Source organism: Sinocyclocheilus anshuiensis, unplaced genomic scaffold, assembly GCF_001515605.1.
Source record: "Sinocyclocheilus anshuiensis isolate Anshui unplaced genomic scaffold, SAMN03320099.WGS_v1.1 scaffold690, whole genome shotgun sequence".
NCBI lineage: Eukaryota > Metazoa > Chordata > Actinopteri > Cypriniformes > Cyprinidae > Sinocyclocheilus > Sinocyclocheilus anshuiensis.
This window is the reverse complement of record NW_015547715.1, coordinates 1421817-1445320: the sequence shown is the minus strand read 5'-3', so window position 1 is coordinate 1445320 and position 23504 is coordinate 1421817. Positions and strand designations below refer to the sequence as shown.

The window sequence follows — 23504 nt, the reverse complement described above, 5'->3', positions numbered from 1 at the left end:
AATTTTTTTAAAAATCGAATTTCGAATATTCGTCAAATTTAAAATAAAAATCCACATTCGAATGCAAAAACGTTCAAATTTTAGGTGTGCATCAGGCAGCCTTATCAGTGGAGCACGAAATGCGACGATGATGCAAGTGTCATTGCATTTTAATGTTTTTGTTAGCCTATCCAGTTGAACCCACTAGATGCGGCGCTGCTGCATTGTTCATTCAAAATATTGCGGAAAAAGAGAACATCCATGCGGAGATGATGTTGTATACGTCAAAACCGAAACCAAGCCGTTCACACAGAACGCATATTTATCACATTTTCTAGAGGGACAACTATCACCGTTGCACTCGCGTCTCGCACAAGAGAGCCGCATGTTTAGAAAGCCATGTAAAAATGAATGCAAGTTCAACTTTTTAAAAACATGTCTGAAGACTTTATGGCGTTTTTTTCCCCCCATCCCACTACATCTCATGTTTTTAAATGAAGAAAGTACTCTTTGTGATTGGTTTTCGGTCCTTTGTATTAAACTATACATACATGCATGATGCTGTTTTGTTTCTAAATGTTTAAGCAACTTTAATTATATAAGGTTTATAAACATTATTTTAAACATTATGCACTTTTTTCAAAGATAGTCGTGTTATTTTATTATGCTTTGAAGAAATGTGCATATTATTTTGTTCAATGCGCCCTCTTTGTGGCCTCAGGAGAGAAGCCAAAAGCTTTTTTCCCCCTAACTGAAATGATGCCTTTTAAATTCGAATATTGATCATATTTAAGTACAAAATTCGAATTGAGTTTTTCAGCCATTTTGACAGCCCTAGTGTTCATTAACAAAACCAAACACTTAACGGGTTAATCAATGAAGGGCGGAGCACGAGTACCTGTGAACAGCTAAACAAAACAGCGTTCGATACTGAAAGAGAGCGAAATCACCCTCTGAAATTATTCTTTTGAAGGGAAATGTCAAAAGAATGCCTTCTGCCCTCAGACCTTTGCCAACAGATCAGAGGAGAAAACCTCTACACTCATGAACCTCATAAATATACATCAGCCTGCCTCGCGTGGGACGATAGAGGAAGTGAAACATTATAAAAATCTCGGGTTACAGCAGAAAAAAAGGCCATGCGTGCCAGGACAGAAGTTACAATCTTCCTACTGAAATCATCTAAAGCTGCATTTCACAACCTGGTTCCTGGAGGCACCTCAAACAACACACATTTGACAGGTTTTCCTATTTCAGACACCCCTATTTCGGGTTTTGGACCCACTATTAGTGAACTAATGAACTGAAATACTGTGTTAGATTAAAGAAGATATCAAAAACTTGCAGGGACCTACAGCAAAAAGCAGTAATTTCAAGAAATAATACAATTATAAAATAAAAAAAATTTAATTGAAATAAAAACATAAAAAAGCATCTTTTATGTTGTCATAAATGTGTCATAAAAGCTAAAAAAAATAAACTCTTCATTTCTATTTCAGTTTGAAAAATAAAATAAAAAACGACAAAGCTTAATATGTAGCCAACATTTTCAATTGACTTAAAAAATAGTTTTTTTAAACATAGGTCAAATATACAATATAGATGCAAAATAAGATATAACTGCTGACAGTTTTTATTAATCATTTAAAATGTTATGGTTACAATATTTAGAAATGCACTGAAATTTAAGGCTATAAAATTCCAAATACATTTTTTGACAATGAAAATATGAACGGAAACAGCAGCTACGCCTATATCAGATAATAGAAACGGAGGGGGAAAAAACATTTCAAATGCAAACACTGGCTGATAGTGATATTAGCTGGAAAGAGCTTGTGTTTACAGTTAACCTACAGATCTCTGTTTGGAATTGAGTTGTTTAAAGTCAATATTACATCAATCAACACTGACATATACATATTTACATTTTGTCTATAGAGCTGTCAATGTATTTAAACAACATTTTTAAAAATTGTTTGAGCCAATATGTTGAAATAAATATGTAATTTTATAAATTAAATGTATAAATCAAATAAATGTATAAATTATAAATTGAATTTATAAAATAAATGTTGTACACATTTTTAAAATCAATGTTTTATTTTTTAAATATTCAATATTTAATTTATATTATATTAAAATTAAAAAGAGTGAACCACCTCAAAAGGACTTAAAACATTGCATACACACATTGGAATATAGTGGAATTCCCAAAAGGCCAATGCTATTTAACAAGCCCAAGAGCAGGCATGTTAATTAAAGCTATCTGTTAGCAATGCGCAGTTGGGGTAAAACCTGTCAACAGTCTGTCACTTTAAAGTCAACTGCCCCAGAACATTTGAGAGCCGCCGGTGTTGCTCCACCTGCACAATTGAACACTTGCTGCTCAGAGACTGGGGGCAGGGCACAAACAGAGCAGTACGACCCTTGACATCTTTAATTCCAACAGGTGCGCAGGCTCCATAAATAGGCAGGAAAAAAAACAATCAAATTTGAACAAGAGTCTGTCACCTTGGCGGTCAAGACAGTCATATTCAACAGGCCGTTTAGCGCTCTTCAGCTACTCAGCTGCACTTCCTGTTAACAGAAACTTTTCAAAGAAGTTTGTTCAAAGCTGACTGGAAAGAGTTATTACGACAGAAAAAGATTCTCAATTGGCACCACATGCGGCATCGGCTCATAGACAAAGGAAGGAGGTTATAAACAACGTCCGGTCCTTCTGGTTCGGTAGAAGAAGAAAGAGCATCCCGCCACATATGCTCCCACTTGGGCTGATCAAAAGAGCCAGTTGTCATTTGTTTGTAGAGGTTAATGGCCAAAACCTGAGCTCGAATCCAGCGGGGAGATGGCACATTCCTGTCTGAGGGGAAAGTGGAAGGTGGACTCATTCCATCTGGAAAAGCCCTCTCGCATAGCGGGAACGGGACCAACGTGCAGCTGGAGCCATTGGGCAGAGTGGCATGGCGACAGGCTGTCACACCAAGCCCTCATTGTGCCCGCTGGAACATGGCTAAGGAGATGGGTTTTGTGGCACAGGCTCCGCCACTGCTCATTTTAGCCACACGGCTCATTTTTAAAGCTAACGATCACACATGTTCTCAGCCTGCAACATCAACCAACATGAAATTCGAGACAAAGCTGGGCCTACAACTGCAGCACAAAGAAGGAATTTTGCTGCCAAGCTCCACCCCTCCACACCTCCTCCCCCGGATCGAGCAAGCGAGAGAGAGAAAGAGAGGGAGACAGAGCGAACAAGCCAGCCAACCAGCCATGTGCGTGTCAGACCTAATTCCCAGTGTGTGATCAGTCCTGGAGGCACATGCGGCCACTTCCCAGAAGGACGCCGCAGAAACCGACAGCAAACAAAGATGTGCTGTGCCCAGATCGTATCAGTATTGGTAATCTGCAAAGGTGCATTAACACAAACGGTTTTAGTGCGAGCACACTGTTAGAACCTATAAATTGGGACCAATGTGTCATTCAGAGCACAACACAAACAGATCCATTATTCTCTGTGTGCGTCGCGGAGACAGCTGAAGCCTGCCGAGATCCCCCAGGGTTTTGTCAGCAGCCCGCTTATATTTTCTCTCCGCAGCTGCGGTTCTAACTGGCGACCGTCATCTATTCGGTACTGAATTATTTCAATGTGAACAGCAGTCAAGCCAATGTCAGAATCACAAGTTTGTGACTAGTAAAAAATGTTCTTTGTTGAATACGAATTCAAGTTTCCAATTTGTAAATAACCAGAAAGGTAGCAGCTCACTGATACATCATGTTATAAAGCCAGTGTTAAGGTGCAATTACATTTACAGTTGTCTGGCGAAATTTCCCAAAATCCAGTCATTTTAATAGAAATCCATGTAATCGAGAGTTTCATGTGAGTGCGAAAATGTTCGCCACGCAAATTCACCACATTGACCAAAAGACAGCTGAAAGTGACTTCTGTGTGAACGGTACATCGCTACACTACTGATAACAAACTTTTTGCAGGCAAATTTTCACCAAAATTTTGCAGATGTACCTGGTGCATTGTTATTAAATATTAAGCAAGAGAATACATTAAAGACCCCGTAAAATCTTCCTTGTGTTGACATACTTCCTACTTAAACAGGAAGTAGCATATCAAAGTGCTTGTGACAAGTTAACATCATAGCCATGAATCATAATTTGCTACACTGCAAAAAAAGTTCTTAATGTGTATTTAGTATTTTTGTCTTATTTTACAGCTATAACATCTAAAAATCATTGATGAATCTTGTTTTCTATTAAAAAAAAAACATATCCGAAAAACTTTAAAACAAGAAAAATTTACTTGAGAAACAAAACTGCATAAGATTTTAAGACTTGTTTTCATAGCTCTTTAATATGAGTAATATTAATGTCTTAATACATTTAAGTATAAACAAGCTAAAAACAAGTGTAAAAATTTGCCAGTGCAACAACACAAAATACACTCTTGATATCCACAAGTCTTAATATCTTATGCAGTGTTGCTTCAAATACATGTATCTTGTTTTAAGGTTTATTTTTAAAGGAGTCATATGATGCAATTTCAAGTTTTCCTTTCTCTTTGGAGTGTTACAAGCTGTTTGTGAATAGATAAGATCCCTAAAGTTGCAAAGACTAAAGTCTCAAACCCAAAGAGATATTCTTTATAAAAGTTAAGACTGGTCCACGCCCTCCTAAAACGGCTCGTTTAAACACGCCCCCACATGTCTACGTCACAATGTGGGAAGATTTGCATAACACCACCCAAATGTTCACGCAAAGAAAGAAGGCATAACTTTATTGTTGCTGCCACCACCGCCACCAAGTTGTGAAGACCCTGTGTGTTTCGTTGCGAAAGTGAAAATACTTTGGTCTTCCAAAAATGCCTCGTTTATAATGGGTTTGAATGTTTTTGTCTCGTTGCTCCGGCCGGACAGGGCATCATCACAATATGGTGAGGGGCGTAACATTTCCGTCACACGCTTGAGGTATTCGGCCAATCACAACGCACTGGACAGCTGGCCAATCAGAGCACACCTCGCTTTTCAGACCGATGAGCTTTGTAAAAATCAACGCCTTTCAGAAAGGTGGGGCATTGGGGAGAAACAATAATGTACAGTATGTGGAAAAGAATGTGTTTTTTGCACCAAATACACAAAATAATGTTCCTTTTAGCAACATCATATGACCCCTTTAATGAAAAACACGTCAAAAAAGAAAATGTTTAAAACTCATAAAGAAGTCACATTTTTGCATAGTATTTCAATGTAGGTGGATGTTCGTATTCTCGTACTGGACAAAAAGTCCAAGATGATCAATAAAACAGACATAATCAAAGACACTAAAGTAGTTTTGCCATCATCAACAACACAACCGCCCATAGATCATCTTCAGCAATAGAAAATGAGTAATTTCTGAGTCTGAGAATGTAAACAGCTTTGACGACATGTGAACACAGCATAAAATGAAACAAAACCAATGACCCAATGCTTGAGAGTAAAATAGCCCTTTGCCTTTCATAACCACTTGCAACAAATCTCCAAAAGTTTAAGTATGTATTTCAAGAGTATTTCAAGATTTTAAGAGTATTTCAGCCGTTTCTTCTCCAAAGATGCAGGGTGCTGTGACACAATGCCCATTTAAAATTTTAACCTTGTCAGAGATAAGCATGCCAAAACCTTAGTAATGCAAACGCCACCCACGCCTGCTGGCAGCCAAGTGTGTGTGTATACAATGAGCACAGCTGTGCTCCACTCAAGAACTTTTTAAAAGCGTGTCAAAGTCACAGCAGACTTACTGTAAAGTCCTGCTATGCCAGTGTGGCCGCCCGTCACAAAACCGCAGACCGATTTTCCTTAATGTTAAACATATTACTTGTGTTTCTGAGAGAAAATGCTTACTGGGGAGTTCTTAAAGATTTCTGGCCTGGTGTTAAATGATTCCTTACCCAGAAAAACTCGTTTAGAGGATATGAGCCACTGCAAACCACGTTTGAACAGTTACTGACTCACTAGCTGGTTTTATGGGGGTGCTGTGAACTCTTACGAGGCACAAAAGCAGGCTTGTAGCGGAGTCAAACACAAAGAATGACTTGTTCGCTTATCTTACAGCATGTCTCGAACAATTCATTCACTTAACGTCAACTTAATGCGCCGATGACTTCACCTTTCATCCCAAACACAAAGACTAATCGTTCAGGTTAGGCAAGAGGCTACAAACTAAACAAAGGCTCACGGTGTCTTTTACAAGCAATTTTGCACAATTCCATCTTGTAGGAGTAAGTCAGATTACATGCTGGTGAACTGACGTCAAAAATAAATGCATTTCCAAACGCTCCCAACCTTTTGTTTTCTTTCTCCGGGTGTAATTTACAGACTGCTAACCCTTTTGGTTTGGCACGGACGATTTGTCATGCCGCACACTATTTCTGAATCCTATTCCGTTTTGTAGCTTTTCTCGCAGCTCACGGATGGAATTACAATCATTATTACAGTTCACAACAAGCCTCTTTCCCCCCGTTTTCAAGGCATTGTCAATACCCACGCTAAATTAATGGATGCCACCCAATTCTCACAGTGCTAAATATGTCATTTATGGCATATTCTGCCGTAGGAAGGCGCTCAGCGGAGGAAGTCAGGCCCATCCATTCGTCTTGCTTATCCGCCCATAAATCTCGGAAGGTTTTGGGCTCTGCCAGCGAAATGACACACTACTGCCTCCCGCACTCCAGTATGTAAAAATGATAAAGGCCTGTCAATAGTTTGCATACTCCGGCTCGGCAAGCAAATTGAGCCGCCGCAGTGCCGAAGCGTTTCCATTTCCCCCGTCTGGCAGCCGTATTTCAAAACCTGATGGGAAAACACACCACCACACACACACGAAAACAATAAAACAATCACCTGCCATAGAGAATCTACGCGTCACGTCTTTGACCCTATTTCATCAGAGACTTTGATATTATAACCATAAAAACAGCCTTTAAGTAGATACTGAGCCCTAAACACTAAAAAGTCAACATAAAACATCGCTCCCAACTCAAAGTAAAACAAGACATTTAGTCACAAAAAAACATGATTTTATCCGCAGGAATTCATTGGATAGTGAAAAATGTGCACAACAGCCAGTTTTATTGTTAAGTAAAATTGGTTTTCAGTCATTTGAAATAGTCAAATTTCAATCAAATATAAATATTAGATTAAAAAAAACACACTTAAAAAGAAAAAGTTACCTTGGCAACAAACTGAAATAAAATAAGTACTAAAATGACTAAAGCTACAAAAAAAAAAAAGGGTAAGTTACACAGAAATATAAAAAACACATTAATAAAAATGACAAACACATAAAATTAAAACAAACTAAAATTGAAATGACGTCACTTTTATGGTCATATTTAATCAGATTGAATTTAATTCAGATATTTGAATATTATACCCTTAACAGCAGCCTCAAAGTAGATACTGATCCCTAAACACTAAAAAGTCAACATTAAACGATGCTCACAACTCGTTTTACTTTTGTAATCTCACAGGTTAGTGAGTAAAACGATATTTAGTGACAAAAAACATGATTTTTTTCCGCAGGAATTCATTGGATAGTGAAAACTGTTCACAACAGCCAGTGTTATTTATGTTATGTTATGTCATTTTAAAGGGGTCCTATTATGCTTTTTCACTTTTTCAACTTTAGTTAGTCTGTAATGTTGCTGTTAGAGCATAAAAAATATCTGCAAAGTTACAAAGTTCAAAGTCCACTTCTAAAGGAGATATTTTATTTAACAGAAATCACTTTTCAAAAACTACAACGAACGACTCGTTTGGACTACAACGCATATTTTCCGGGATTTGTGATATCACAAATATCGACGAATGTGACGAGACCTGGTTGAGCTGCACTACAGAAGGCAACGAGTGTTATCACTATGTCGGAGACACGCTAGCTTTCCCAAGGCAGACAAACTTAAGAGTGGTTCAAATTGATTTGATTTTGACGCAATATTTACACTGAAGCTCGCAGGCGGCTATGGTAAGGGGCGTGACATTTCCCGACCAGGTGCCGAGTGCTGCCAGTCACAGCACACACTGGCCCAGCTAACCAATCACAACACATTTCGTATTTCAGAAGGCGGGCCTTCATTTGAGACAGGAACTATTTGAGCGTTCATGCCAGACTGGGGAGTGAGGTGTTGTAATAATGTAAAATATGTGAAAAATAATGTGTTTTTCGAACAACCTAGTATGAGAGCCTGTTCTAGTACACCCCCAAAACAAAATCAAGACTTTGTAAAAGAGCATAATAGGACCCCTTTAAATAAAACTAAAAGGAAATAGAATTTAAATATTAGATGAAAAACTTAAAATTAAAAGTAGAAATTTTAATTTTGATAAATTACGTTTAAGTACTAAAATGACAAACTAAAACCGAAATAAAAAATTGAAAGCTACAAAAAAATATAAAAACACTAATAAAAACTAATTAAAATTAAAACGAAAAGTTAAAACGAAAAATGAATGAAAACTACAAAAGTGCATAAATAACACTAAAATAACACTGGCAACAGGGGAGGGAATGAAAAAGTATGAGGGATTGTTGACGCAGCTAATAAGGAAAGTAAAGAAAGGTTACAATAACAAGCACATTTTTGTGAATAACTGATGAATCATTCACAAAACTATAAATGTGCATTAAGGAAGTAAATGGGCCCAAATGTGATTCACGTTCAATTCGTTGCGCCCCCAAACACACACTTCTTGCCAGGCGCTCACACCAAATAGCCTACGTTCATCTCGTGCGGCGCGTCACCAGTCCTGTGCTTTGTGATACATTTCAACCTGTTTGATTTCAGGATCTTCTGGTTCTCGCACCCACTGGCGCTCATTTCTCCATGGGGCGAATGAAGGGTGAGACTGAGATGGGCGAGGCGTTGGATCAACAACAGCGATTCACACGGGGCACGAAGGGCCTGTGCGAGCATGTGCGGCCCCTGAAGGAGCCTGCGTTTGTTTTGTTTACCTAAAGATGGGCCATTTGAACGGGGGAGGTTAAACTCTCGGTGTCCTGTTCTTCATAGCTCATTAGAGCCGACGAGCAGACAGAAGGCAGGGGCGGAGGAGGAGGTGAGTGTGTGTAAGTCTATCCAGCACATGGGTCCCAGAAGGGGGAGCTGCAGCAGGAAATGGTGGATAAGTGGTGACCCGGGTTTGCTTTTGAAACTGATCGTCAGGAGCACAGCTGCTAGCTCTGCTCCGTGGTAAGGTTAACCACGCTTAGACAGAGAAGAAAAACAAGAGAAAAGGGAAATAACAGCCCCTCTGTCACAGCCCGCTATATGATCATCAAACGTACCGCGCCAAGCTCCTCCTCTACACGCTCACAGCTGGGCTCTTCAAAGGGAGAATTCACCCCCAAATTAAAATCACGTGATTTCTTACTCACCCTCAGACCTGTGTTCTTTTCTTTTTACTAAAGGCGATATTAAGCAGAATGTCAAAGCTGCTCTTTTCCATAAAACAAAAGTAGTACTGCCAGGCTCCAAAAATCAGGCAAAAAAAAATCAAGAAAGAATAGTTTTCGTTTTTCAAATTATCCAATCATAATCAATAACGACGAGGACTGACCCACTCAAGTTGCATGAGCTGAAACCGGTAAACTAAAGCACTTTACTAGCAGGTTAATTAACTCACCCAAACGCATCTTTAAACATAGAATTAATCTAGTATATGAATAGCGAATCTTAACTAAGGTACGCGCTAGTCAGAATGTGTTCACGACTTTGTTCATACATTTGTTCTACCCGCTTAAATGAGAGAAGTACTTGCGCTGTCCAATCTATAAAGACTGTGTCTGTTCCCCGAATAGTGAGGTCAAAATATAAATCTAATGCAGGATCTAGAAAAAACCTGATCGTGATTAAACTGGAAAATGCTAAATAAATGAACAAAAACTATTTTTAATGTTTGGGCTCCTAAACATTAGATCACTCGCACCCAAAGCTGTTATTGTAAATGAAATGATCACAGATAATAGTTTTGATGTACTCTGCTTGACTGAAACCTGGCTCAAACCAAATAATTATATTTTTCTAAATGAGTCTACTCCACCAAGCTACTGTTATAAGCATGAGCCCTGTCAGACTGGTCATGGCGGCAGTGTTGCAACAATATATAGTGATATTCTCAATGTTACTCAGAAAACAGGATACAGGTTTAACACATTCGAAATACTTCTGCTTAATGTCAGATATGCAAAAGAAATCTATCGTATCTCTTGCTCTGGCTACTGTGTATAGACCACCAGGGCCATATACAGATTTCCTAAAAGAATTGCAGATTTCCTCTCAGACCTATTGGTTACTGTTGATAAAGCGCTAATTGTCGGAGATTTTAACATTCACGTTGATAATACAAATGATGCATTAGGACTTGCGTTTACTGACCTAATAAACTCTTTTGGAGTCAAGCAAAACGTCACCGGGCCCATTCATCGTTTTATTCATATGCTAGATTTAATTATATTGTATGGAATCCAAGCTGGCAGTTATTAAGCCTCTTATTAAGAAACCACAACTAGATCCTAATGAACTGGCAAATTACGGACCCATTTCAAATCTTCAGTTTTTGTCTAAAAGTTTTGAAAAAGTTGTGTCTGCTCAATTGTGCTCCTTCCTGCAAAAAAATGATCTCTATGAAGAATTAGGCCCTACCATAGCACAGAAACTGCACTTGTTAAAATTACAAATGACTTGCTTCTTGCGTCAGACCAAGGCTGCATCTCATTGCTAGTTTTACTTGATCTTAGTGCTGCGTTCAACACTATAGATCATGACATACTCATAGAACGATTACAAAACTATATGGGTATTCAAGGGCAGGCTTTAAGATGGTTTATTTCCTACCTGTCCGATCGCTACCACTTTGTTTATTTAAACGGGGAGTCATCTCAATTATCACCAGTAAAATATGCCACAAGGATCTGTCCTAGGTCCTCTGCTATTTTCAATATACATGTTACCCTTGGCAATATTATTAGAAAATACGGAATTAGTTTCCATTGTTATGCTGATGATACTCAACTATATATCTCAACAAGATTAGATGAAACTTCTAAATGATCTAAGCTAACAGAGTGTATTAAAAATGTTAAAGATTGGATGATCAATAATTTTCTCCTATTGAATTCGGATAAGACGGAGATATTACTTATTGGTCCAAAATTTTTCTTCACCCTAACTAAAATTATGCATTTTAAATTCGAATATAATTCAAATTTCGATAATATTTCAATACAAAATTCGAATTGAGTTTTTCAGCCATTTTGACAGCCCTATAGTGTTCATCTTCTGTTTGGTTACGTCATTAACGGAATTTTTCCGTACATTTCTGCCATTTGTACATCAATTTGACAGTCACCACTGACAAGCTACTACTAAATATATTGTAGAAACTTAATTTTCTGTAAAACTGCTTTGCAACGATTTGTATCGTGAAAAGCGCTATACAAATAAACTTGAACTGAACTGAAAATTGAATTCTCTCTGCAACAACAGATGAAAACAGACAATGAATGACCTAAAACAAAGAATATACATGACGTTATTTGTATCTATTAAAATTACATTAAATTGACTAAAATGAATGAATATGACATGCAAAAGACATTCAAAAGTCTGAGGTCTGTAAGATTTTTTATTGTTTTGGAAATAAGTCTTTTTTTATGCTCACCACGGCTGCATATATTTGATCAAAAATACCATAAAAACAGCAATATTGGGAAACATTACTACAATTTAAAGGAACTTTTTTGTATTTGAATACATTTTAAAATGTAATTTATTCCTGGTACGCAAAGCTGAATTTTCAGCATCATTATGATCCTTTAGAAATCATTCTAATATGCTGATTTGCTGCTCAAGAAACATTTCTGATTATTATCAATGCTGAATACATTTAATATTGTGGAAACAATGATTATTTTATTCTTGGATGCACAGAAAGTTAAAAACAGAACAACATTTATTTGAAATAGAAATCTTTAGTAAGATTATAAATTTCTTTACTGTCACTTCAGGTTTGTCACTTAAAAAAAATCACTTACTGACCCCAAACTTCTACTCAAACGTCAAGTATAAATATGAGCATGTGTAAAATAGACGCAACAGAATTTGAGCCTGTTCTTCACAAAAAATTATCATATATCATGAGAAGATAAGGGATATAGTGCATGGGTTCTAGGAACTATTTTTATTGTGCTTTATTTCATTATTGGAGCCTGAGGATGAGTAAATCATCACAAAACTTTTTTGGGGTCAATCTTTACAATACTGAACATTTTGGTCCCTCTATGGACTCCACACCTCAAAGTCTGTAGCACTTTACCAATCTAGAGGCCTCCTAACAGTCTTTGAGCAACCCAAAACCCGCAAAATAGTGGCTTTATCATTCCAAAAGCAGCACAAGCACTCAAAACGCTCTTCGTCGCCTTCAAAGACACACAAAGAGCGGCGCACCAATCAAGCAGAGAGCACCACTCTAAAGCTCCTTATGAGCAATAGTTAGCTATTAATGTGAGCTTAAAGGTCTCATTCATCACCGCGCCTTTTCCAGGTCTCAGCTGCGGCCTAGATAATGAAGACCGATCGGGCCCTCGTCGAAAAAGAAGAGGGTTCGGGACAAATAACCTACTAGCCGTCCCTCGTAAATCAACATATGGTGCGCGCGAGAGGTCGCGAGATCCGACGGCCCGTTTCCTTGCGAGACTCACCCGGTTTGTGCGTCAGCGCGCTTCGGGGTTTCCATCCAAATCCAGATCCGCTGCCAGTGTCTTGCTGTAGCCTGGATTAGGGACAGGACAGGCAATCTGGCTTTTGAGGTAATTCCCTACATTCGGGTCCAACGCGGCGAGCGTGGGAATACTGGGCCCTGACGTTTGAGCCTTTATATAGGTCCCGGTGCCGTATGGACCTGTGGTGAGCCCTGATGTCTGCTGCAAACACAGGCCAGGAGAACAGGCCGGGCGTAGAGGCGTGTAATGGAAAACAAACAGAGCAGAGAAAGAGTCCTCGTATCCCCACAAACTCGCCTCCCTCTTCCTCATCCTCGGTGAAGGTTAATGGTGCTGGAGGAATACAGATCAGCGCAAGATGGATGAAGAGCTGCTGGAAAACTCTCCCGCAGGTCTGGAGTCTAGAGATTAACTAAATATTAACTAACAAAAAAACCCATACAGATGCGGCCCTAAAAGCAATTAAAGACGCTCGCTCCTCCATCAAACGCCTCCCTATAAAACAAACCAGAGAATGAGCTAATGATATTTAGACTTCCCATGCTCCTTGCCCAAGTGCATGTTGAAGGTTAGTACAGAAAAGCTCTTAAAGGGGAAGTGCATCTGTGCTGTGATCAGAATAGCATACTACTCTTACTGTTTCTGCAGAATATACCTTTTGTGTTAATAAAGGCTGCATTTATTTGATTAAAAATACAGTAAAAATTCTTAAATATTTTTACTATTTAAAAGAACTGTTTTCTATGTGAATATATTTTAAAAAGTAATTTATTTCTGTGATCAAAGTTAAATTTTCAGCATCATTACTCCATTATAATATGGTGATTTGAAACATTTCTCATTATTATCAATAATGAAAACACGCCACCATTAAAAAATTTGGGTTAAGATTTAAAAAAAAATCAAATTAACGCTTTTATTCAGCAAGGACGCATTAAATTGGTCAAAAGTGACAGTAAAGACTACAAAAGACTTCTATTTCAAATAAATGCCGTTTTGAACTTTCTCATCAAAGAATCTTGAAAAAAAAAATCATCATGGTTTTTACAAAAATATTAAGCAGCAAAAACTGAGCATAAGAAACTTCTTCCAAAAATCATTTTGAAAACATCTTAATTTTTCCAAACTTCTGAGCTTCTATACAATAAATGACAATGATTTGATTAGACTGCAAAGAGACATTTTTACACAAACATGAAAGAAAAATGCTAAATAATAATGTTTTTCAAGAGAAGAATCGGATGCTTAATTAAGTGGTAACATTTTACAATATGGTTAATGTTAGTTAATGCAAAAGCTAACATGAAATAAAACGAGTAGCATTTATTAACCTAGGTTAATGTTAATATTTACAGTTTTTATATAATTTCAAGCTGTTTAAATTAACAGTAATGTATTATAAACAAACATGAATCAACCATGCTAAAATACCATCAATAATACACAAAAATTTAAAATTAAAACAATTACAAAAAATATTCATTGTTAGTTCATGATATCCAATGCATTAACAAATTGAATCATATTGTGAAGTATTGACAACTAAACACACAATATAATGAGGTTGTCACATGTTTATTATTGCATGTCAGAAATGTTTTTATTACATAATGCATCTACAGCGTACATTAAGCACTAGGTTTTCCATTTGGAATAAAGCCAATGTAGAAAGCAGAGATTTGCCAACTTCAAGACAAAAACCTGAAAAATACTTAATGATATGAATCAAAACTAAATTTCATCTCAATCTCAATGGCGATACTTAACCAAAAAAAAAAAAAAAGTCCAAAATATTTTCTCTCAGTCTCAGGTCTTAAAGCCACTAGCTTACTTAAAGATTCAAAGCCTCTCAAAGACAACTAAAGCTAACCTTTTGAAATTACTGAGCGCGGCCTCGGGTTCATGTGCTTGAACTCTCTACTTCAGCTCAGTCAGTATAACTCAAGAATCACTGCCACATGAATAAAAATTGATTCTGTACCAATAGTATTGAATTCCATTTGCATTTAAAGTAATGCTGATAAACACCCAATGAATGCACAGAAAAGCATGTCAACAGCTTCTTTCAATACAGTAAATGCATCGCTTATTGCCATGCATTTGAATGATCACCCATTATCTTTAGCTGAACGTATTGATTCAGACAGTGAAGGGAAACATTGACAGGGAGAGACGGCAAATGAAGGCGAGGTGTCTTCATTCAGGCCTGAACGCAATCCAAAAACATCCCATGCCGTCTACAAACACCTACAGCTTCCGTATGTTCACAGATGAGGGCTTAAGTGCTGCACATCAGCACAGGAAATTTTGGAGAATTCCATAAGAAGCAGAACGCACTATAACCCATAAGATAACTAAAAGAGATTCGCTGGGCAGTCAAACTTAATATGACAACACCATATGCACAGATGGAGCACATATGCATATGCACTGAAACTGAAGAGTGAATGCTGTGACACTAGGTTAATGTTCTTTTTTTTTCATTTACAATTTTCATATTATTTCAAGCTGTATACATTAATGTATTATAAACAAGCAAGTAACAATGCAAGCTACCATAAATAAACATTAAAAATTAAAACAATTAAAATTCTTCATTGTTAGTTCATGATACCAAATGCATTAACAAATGTTAACATATAGAACATAAATAAATAAACAACAAAAAAATAAACATAAATATTATTCATTGCTGACCGCATATGCATCTTAAACTCAAGAACAATATTACAATATGGTTAATATTAGTTAAATGTAACATTTACGTGAAATTAAAATTAAGCATTTTTTATATCTTGTTTTGTTATTTTTTCATTCACAATTTTCGTGAACTTCCTAGCTATACAAGTTAACATTAATGCGTAAAGTGTGTGGACGCAGTGTACACAAGTGTACGACAGTATCATGACGCGAGCGTGTGCCGGCACTGATCCAGATCTGGCGTGATGACGTCATCACACCGGATCTGGGTCAGCGCCGGCACCACTACACACTCGCGTCATGGTACTGTCGTGAACGCGCGTCCAAAGTGACACAGTAGAGATGAAAATGTGGAATAAAGTCGTTACACTCGCGTCATGGTACTGTCGTGAACGCGCGTCCAAAGTGACACAGTAGAGAATAAAGTCGTTATTTTTGTTTTCTTTGCGCAAAAAAGTATTCTCGTAGCTTCGTAACTTTACAGTTGAACCGCTGATGTCACACGGACTATTTTGCTGATCATCTTGGTACTTTTATGGACCTTGAACGTGGTAGTTACCTTGCTGTCTATGGGAGGGTCAGAGAGCCCTCAGATTTCATCAAAAATATCTTAAATTGTGTTCCGAAAATGTACGAAGGTCTTACGGGTTTGGAACAACACGAGGGTGAGTAATTAATGACAGAATTTTCATTTTTGGATGAACTAACCCTTTAACCAAAAATGAATTAACAATACAAAATACCACAAATAAATAAACTTAAAAAAATTTAATAAAAAAAAATCTATGTTAGTTATGCAACCCAATGCATTATATATTGATCGAATTGTAAAAAAAAAAAAAACTAAATGTAAAATATTGAACTAAATAAATAATGCATGAAAAAATAGCTAATTATTGACCACATATGCATCTTAAATGGAAGAATGAAGACTGTGACACTTTGCAATATAGTTAATGTTAGTTAATGCAATGGCTAATAGTTAATGTGAATTATTTTTTACAATTTTTACAATTATTTCAAGCGGCATGAATTAACATTAACGTACTATAAACAAACATGAATTAACAATGCAAAATACCATAAATAAACATTACAAATGAAAACAATTAAAATTTATTTATTTATTAATAGTTCTTCATTGTTGACTGCATATGCATTTTAAACTGAAGAACAAACACAACGCCATGCAGCACGTTTGTTCAAAACGTAAATAATAAGGATGTATGCATGCTAAACTTGATTTCAAATTGCATTAAAAATAGTGAGAAAAAATGCAAACGTTTGCAATGTTGCAATGCAAATCTTTTTTCTCCAAAACCCATTCCAAAAACATCAGTTTTTGTGATCTAAGATGGCCATGTTATTCATTTAAAGAGGGCCCAGGCAAGGCCTTGTGACCAAACTCCACCCGTCCAGGGCACTGGATGTTGCTCAAATATGTAGATGCTGGGAAGCGGAGCACGTTCCAGTCAATCATGGTCTGAAATGCATACGCAAGTGGCTACTGAGTAACATCTTACTTTACACTACAAAATAATACAGGGAGAAACGAGAAGGGTGCCTATTAAATAATGATATTAAGGCAGCCTGTCGTTGCTCTGTGATCCTGTGGAGAGGAAGCTCTGCGAAGTCAAACTCCTTGATCCTCTCCAGATACTTGACCGTGATGCAGCTCTCAAACTGAAGTACGCACAGATATTACCATACCGAGAAATACTACAATCCTCCAGAACAAGGTCAAACGCTACAGAAAATGACTGCCGACTGCTTACTGGATGCACTTCATTTATCTCACGAAGAAGTTTGAGACACATATGAGCTTCAGTTTTTCACTACGGCTGCAAACCCCCTTTACCAGGGTAAAATCTCTACAACCTCAAGTAGCAATAAAAGCAATGTGATTAAAGATACCAAAGTTCAATAAATAGTTAAATCTGCTCACATTAATAATCAAAATGAACAATTTGGATATAGATCGTGTAGTCACTGGTCTACGTTTGTCTCCATTTCACAACAATCTGAATGCAGATCATCACAACAAAACTTAGAGACTGAACTATTCACCTTATAAAATAAAAATAAACGTTTTGGCAGTTTTAGGGTATTTTGACGAAAGCACTGCAAATTAATTCAAACGGATTCTTATAGGGCTGTCAAAATGGCTGAAAAACTAAATTCGAATTTTGTACTTAAATATTATCAAAATTCGAATTATATTCTAATTTAAAAGGCATAATTTCAGTTAGGGTGAAGAAAAGCTTTTGGCTTCTCTCCTGAGGCCACAAGAGGGTGCATCAAGCAAAATATTACTAATGCACGTTTATTCAAAGCATAAGGTAACATGACTATCTGTGAAAAAAGTGCATAATATTTAAAATAAGCATCGAGCAAAATATTACTAATGCACGTTTATTCAAAGCATAAGGTAACATGACTATCTGTGAAAAAAGTGCATAATATTTAAAATAATGTTTATAAACCAATTATTATTAAGTTGCTTAAACAACTATAAACAAAACAGCATCATGTATGTATGCATAGTTTAATACAAAGGGCCGAAAGCAAAGCACAAATAGTAAATTTTTCATTTAAAAACATGAGATGTAGTGGGATGGGGAAAAAACCCGCCATAAAGTCTCGAGCTATGTTTTTTCAAAGTTGAATTTACATTAATTTTACATAGCTTTCTAAACATGCGGCTCTTTTGTGCGAGACGCGAGTGCAACAGTGATAGATGTCCCTCTAGAAAATGTGATAAATATGCGTTCTGTGTGAACGGCTTGGTTTCAGTTTTAACGTAAACAACATCTTCTCCGCATTGATGTTCTCTTTTCCCGCAATATTTGCAATTAACAACACAGCAGCGGCACATCCAGTGGCTTTAACTGGATAGGCTAACAAAAGCATTAAAATGCAATGACGCTTACATTGTCATCGCATCTCGTGCGCCACTGATAAGGCAGCCTCCTTAACGCACACCTAAAATTTGAATGCAACGTTTTTGCATTCGAATGTGGATTTTTATTTTAAATTCGACGAATATTCGAAATTCGATTTTTTTTTTGACAGCCATAGATTCTTATAATGCCTAATCATAGAAATCAAATCAGAAGCTCACTGATATTAATCATAAAGGTTTCATTTTAACATTTGGTGCTTATTAAAATAAAATAAAGCACCGCAAATTCATAAAAAACGTCTGGTTTTAATTTTTTTTAAATCATAGAAATCCAATCAGAAGCTCACTGATAATGATCATACTTATACTTTCATTTTGAACTATAATTTTAACATTTTGATGCCATTTAAAATAAAACAAAGCACTTCTGATTTTCATAAAAAAAATCATACAAATCAAATCAGAATAATATTGTGTTTTCATTGTGGATTTTAACTTTTACAAGCAAAGCAAAGATCACAAATTTTTTCGCCGGTTTATAATGCAAAACTATATTTCCCATCATTCTCTGTGGCAGCATGAGAACACTTAAGCACAAAGCATTGATTACACACCTAATGCATCTTTTTTTGTACTATAAAAGCTTCCTATCTTCATTGGGAAGTGAAAAGACAGAAAGAAATATGAAGATGTCCAGCAAGTCCACTTTATTCCGACCAACATCACTTAAATGCACATCACATCATTACGCATTACTACAACCTCTGAACTTCCCCACAGAATGGATGAGCACAGGAGCTTGCTCAATGCCAGAATCCTCCATCTTTGCTTTGACGAACACAACAAATCGAGTCTGTCATGCATGTAAACATTTGAGTTCAACCGAGCATACAAACTAGGATGACTAGCTTTCATTTGACAACTGCAGGTGTCTAGTTTTGCTGAAATCGAGTGCTTTGGGTGGCAGCAGTAGTTTGGAATGTAACATTCAGGCTAAACTTCACGATGAAGTCAATATGCGGTTCGTTATGATGTGATATTTCGCAATGTATCTCTCCAAATCTCTGGAACAGAATTCCACAAGAATGAATCGCTGTTTTTTTTATTTTACTGGTAATGCTGGTAATAAAGCTCTGGTAGACTTGCTTAAACAACCCTTTGAACTGAAGCACGTGACGTGTGAAGAACACTACAGTCTAAATTTATAGCAGACCCTGCAGCAGAGAGCAGAGCTTATGCCCTCCACCACAAACTACATCAAAGGGCATTGTGGGTGGAGCACTAACTTTCAATACATTGTGCAAATCTGTAGGCTTACTGTCAATCTGACTTCTCAAAGCTGCTGTGGAAAATGTAGCGTTTACGGACAGACCATACGATCTGATTTAATGCTGATCTAAAATAATATAACAAAACCTCACATAACAACATGCAGCATTTCTTACTCATTATCTGCATTTGTAAAAGAACATTATGAAAGGCTTATTTATGAAAAACTGCATTCTATTTTTTTAAAATACGATGTGAAACTGAACTTAAGATTTATTATATACTTTTCAAATTGTAGTATACATGTCAAATAATTAACCAATTATTGTTATTGCTGTTATTTTGCATTTTTTTAATCTAATTTTGAGCAAAAAAGGACTTCATTTTTTGGCAGTCTAATTAGTAAACAAAGAGATTTTAAAAATTATGACTGAAATTACTTCAGGTTCAGCTGAATATCAAGTCAACCACATTGCATTGTGGGATACAGTAGAGTATTTTATGCAAATTAGCTTACTATCATTCTATTTTTTTTTTTAAATATTATGTGAAACAGAACGTATTATTTAACAAACTTTTTAAATTGAAGTATGCATTTCAAATACGAAATCGTCTTTGAAATAAACTGTTATTTTGCATTTTTAATCCAATTTTGAGAAAAAAAAATTTACTACATTTTAGCGGTCTCATTAAAAAAAGTAAAGAAAGAGACATTAAAAATCACGACAAATATTACTTCATATCAAGTATTGCATCATGACTATTGTATGCATACAAAAAATGTGTACGCATACATTATATACTGTAGGAATTGAAGTATTATAGCATACCAAGTCCATTACCCATTAATTAATTTACATATTTCAACACTCAATTTCTTCTACACTGTGAAAAATGATCTTTAGAAGTTGTAAATAAAGATTATTCAAGTATGTTTTACAAGAAAATACTACTTCAGTCTTTAACTTTCATGTTTAATTCAATGCTACTTGCTGTTTCTTTGTAATTATTTGTGAAATTTACTAGCAGCTTCTGAGTGAAAATTGTTTCCACAGCAAATATTTTTTCAAAATGAGAAAATTGAATGGTGAAAATCTTGGTCTCTTCCTTCAAAACATCTCAAATGTGTGTATCAGCACTTCTGCAGACAAGTCACACATCTTTTAAAGCATCATAAAGCAATTACATGCAGGCCCACTGACCTCGAATCTACCAAACTAGAAGCTCCGATGCCTTTGCACATGGCATTTCTGACAGCCCCAAAAGCAACAGCCTCATGTAAGATTTAAGTTGTACATCTTAAATTTTGCACTTCTGTGTATGAATGGCAGAAATGTTAACGCAGGCATAAGGCTTTTCTTTCCACTGGCTCAGTGAGCTGGAACACACATTAGAGCATGTGCAGCACTCTATTTTTCATTCTTTACACACACACACACACCCTTTCTGGTTTAATAAGGCTGATGGAACGGTGCCTCTCCTCTGATGCGAGATCAATCAACAAATCAGTTTATTTTGTCCCGTTATATCATTACGCCGCTATGACACCGTCTTCTTCATCTGATCAATACACCTCGGGGACTCACATATGGTTCTGCCATTAACATCTACAATGCTAGAATTTAAAAAAACCTCCAGCATTTCCGAGAACACGCCGCAAAACATCCTGACTCGAGCTATAATAATGGAAAATGACATCACTGGCTCGCTTTGAGATTTAACTGTTAAGTTATTACACCAACTGAAAGTACTGACATATAACATGTAGACCTATGATCTTTGCAGCGGCACGCCTCAGTATTGTTATTACACATCAAACGGCATGCATCACATGGTATTTCAGTTTATTTTGGGGGAAGTCGTGGCCTAATGGTTAGAGAGTCAGACTCGTAACCCAAAGGTTGCGGGTTCGAGTCTCGTACTGGCAGGGATTGTAGGTGGGGGGAGTGAATGTACAGCGCTCTCTCCCACCTTCAATACCATGACTGAGGTGTCCTTGAGCAAGGCACCGAACCCCCAACTGCTCCTCGGGCGCCGCAGCAAAAAATGGCTGCCCACTGCTCTGGGTGTGTGTTCACGGTGTGTGTGTGTGTTCACTGCTGTGTGTGTGCACTTTGGATGGGTTAAATGCAGAGCACAAATTCCGAGTATGGGTCACCATACTTGGCCACATGTCACTTCACTATTTGTGGTTAATTCCTATTGATCTTTAACAGCAAACATATCACCAGCAAAAGGCAGATTATAAACTAATAGGATCACTGATCGGCAGCCTAATAAAGTCCTAACAGATGGAAACACAACACACGGCTGGAAAGAAGGGGGTTGAACTTGAACCCCGTGACCTTTTGTGCTCGGCGTGATCAATACGACGCAAGCCACAGCAACAGAAGCATCAACACTGGTAATAAATATATAACTTCTACTGGGTTTGCAATTGCAACCTAGAGCGTTTCCACAGCAAACCGTGCAATAGTCCCGCAGAGTGCTTCAACCAAACTGTGTAGGAAAACACACACACTTTCCCCCAAGATCAGTGCTGCATGTACCATCTACACATCCTGTAATGCGATAAACATTCCCTGCGTGCACTAAAAGAGGAGGGCTGCTCGGATGCCCTTGGTATGCAAATATAGAGTATCATGGCCAACTGCCAGCCGAGGGACGCCACGGCCATATTTATGAGAAATATATCGCTTTATTGCATCCCCTCCCCCTGCATATGACAGAAAGGAAAACAAATTCCTGTCCTGAATTCAGTCTCGGCTCGTTCGTCACGGTGAGCTCTACCTATCGGGGCTAATCCAGGTCTACTGGAAGCAACCCCCCCGGCCCTGCCTGCATCGCAAGATTGCATCTTTTATTTATCGCCGCTTGGCTTTATTTTTGCAGAGCATTCCATACTGGGATGCAATCAGCCAAGAAACCCTCCCCGTGCACGCAGGCTTGTCATTTCCCATCGCCGGAGCTCGGAATGAGGCGCACACAACGGGAAAAAGCGGAATCAAAAGCAGAGAGCTCTACGTAGCCTGTTGGAAAAAGGGCAAGAGCCCTTGATCTTCCAAGACAGCCAGCCGCTCGAGAGGCTCCGGGCAGGGAAGACACACATGGGCCAGTGTGTGCATTTTCCTGAGAGCACAAACCCATTTTGGCTGAAGGGTGAGGGCATAGAGCCCAGCTGAGGCACCTTTTCTCTTGCGGGCTACGAACGTGGAGGAGGGGGGAATGGTCATGCCGAAAATTAAGTTCACTGATTGCATTACAATTCGAATTAAGCAAAGGCACTAATGTGATTAAAATCTTGAGTCGTTTCCAAAGGGCGGAGAGCCACGGAATCAATTGCGGGGACTTTAAAAACAAAGGTGGATAAAGTTGCAATAGACAAAGCGGGTGAATCACTACATGCCAGAGCTGAATATCGCGTTCGCAGCTACTTTGACCATTTCCAGGCGCGCACTGACGTCACGAGGGTCAGCTGGAACGTATGCATATTATTAGGGGACATTTAAAAAGAAATCGAGACACTGCGACTTTAAATCGCCGTTCCTCCCACCTCTTTCCCAAATCTTTTCCACTTAACAAGCAGTGAAAGAAATTAAAAAGCCGCTTTTGTTTCCCTTCCTTTTGGAGGGTGACAGAAAGCTGAAAAGACACACACGAACATGAAAATGGGAACAAAGTGTCAATTTCAATAGGGATGCCTGACGGCTATTTGATATGCGCACCCACTAAATACAAAACCAACAGTGTTTTCGCTGCTAAAAACAAGAGTCAGAGTCTTGTTTGCAATAACCACAAATATTCGCGAATATTCCTGCTATTTTAGTTGACATGACAGCTCTACATCCAGTTATAGGTTATACATCCTATAACCCCCCCCCCCCCCCCC

General features: G+C 37.6%; 1 protein-coding gene across 1 annotated transcript in view; it reads right to left on the bottom strand.

Moving 5' to 3' along the window:
* The window catches only part of LOC107704169 (zinc finger SWIM domain-containing protein 6), an 85592-nt gene that overhangs the window by 61004 nt on the left and 1084 nt on the right, over positions 1–23504 (bottom strand). The gene's annotated exons all lie outside the window — the stretch shown is intronic.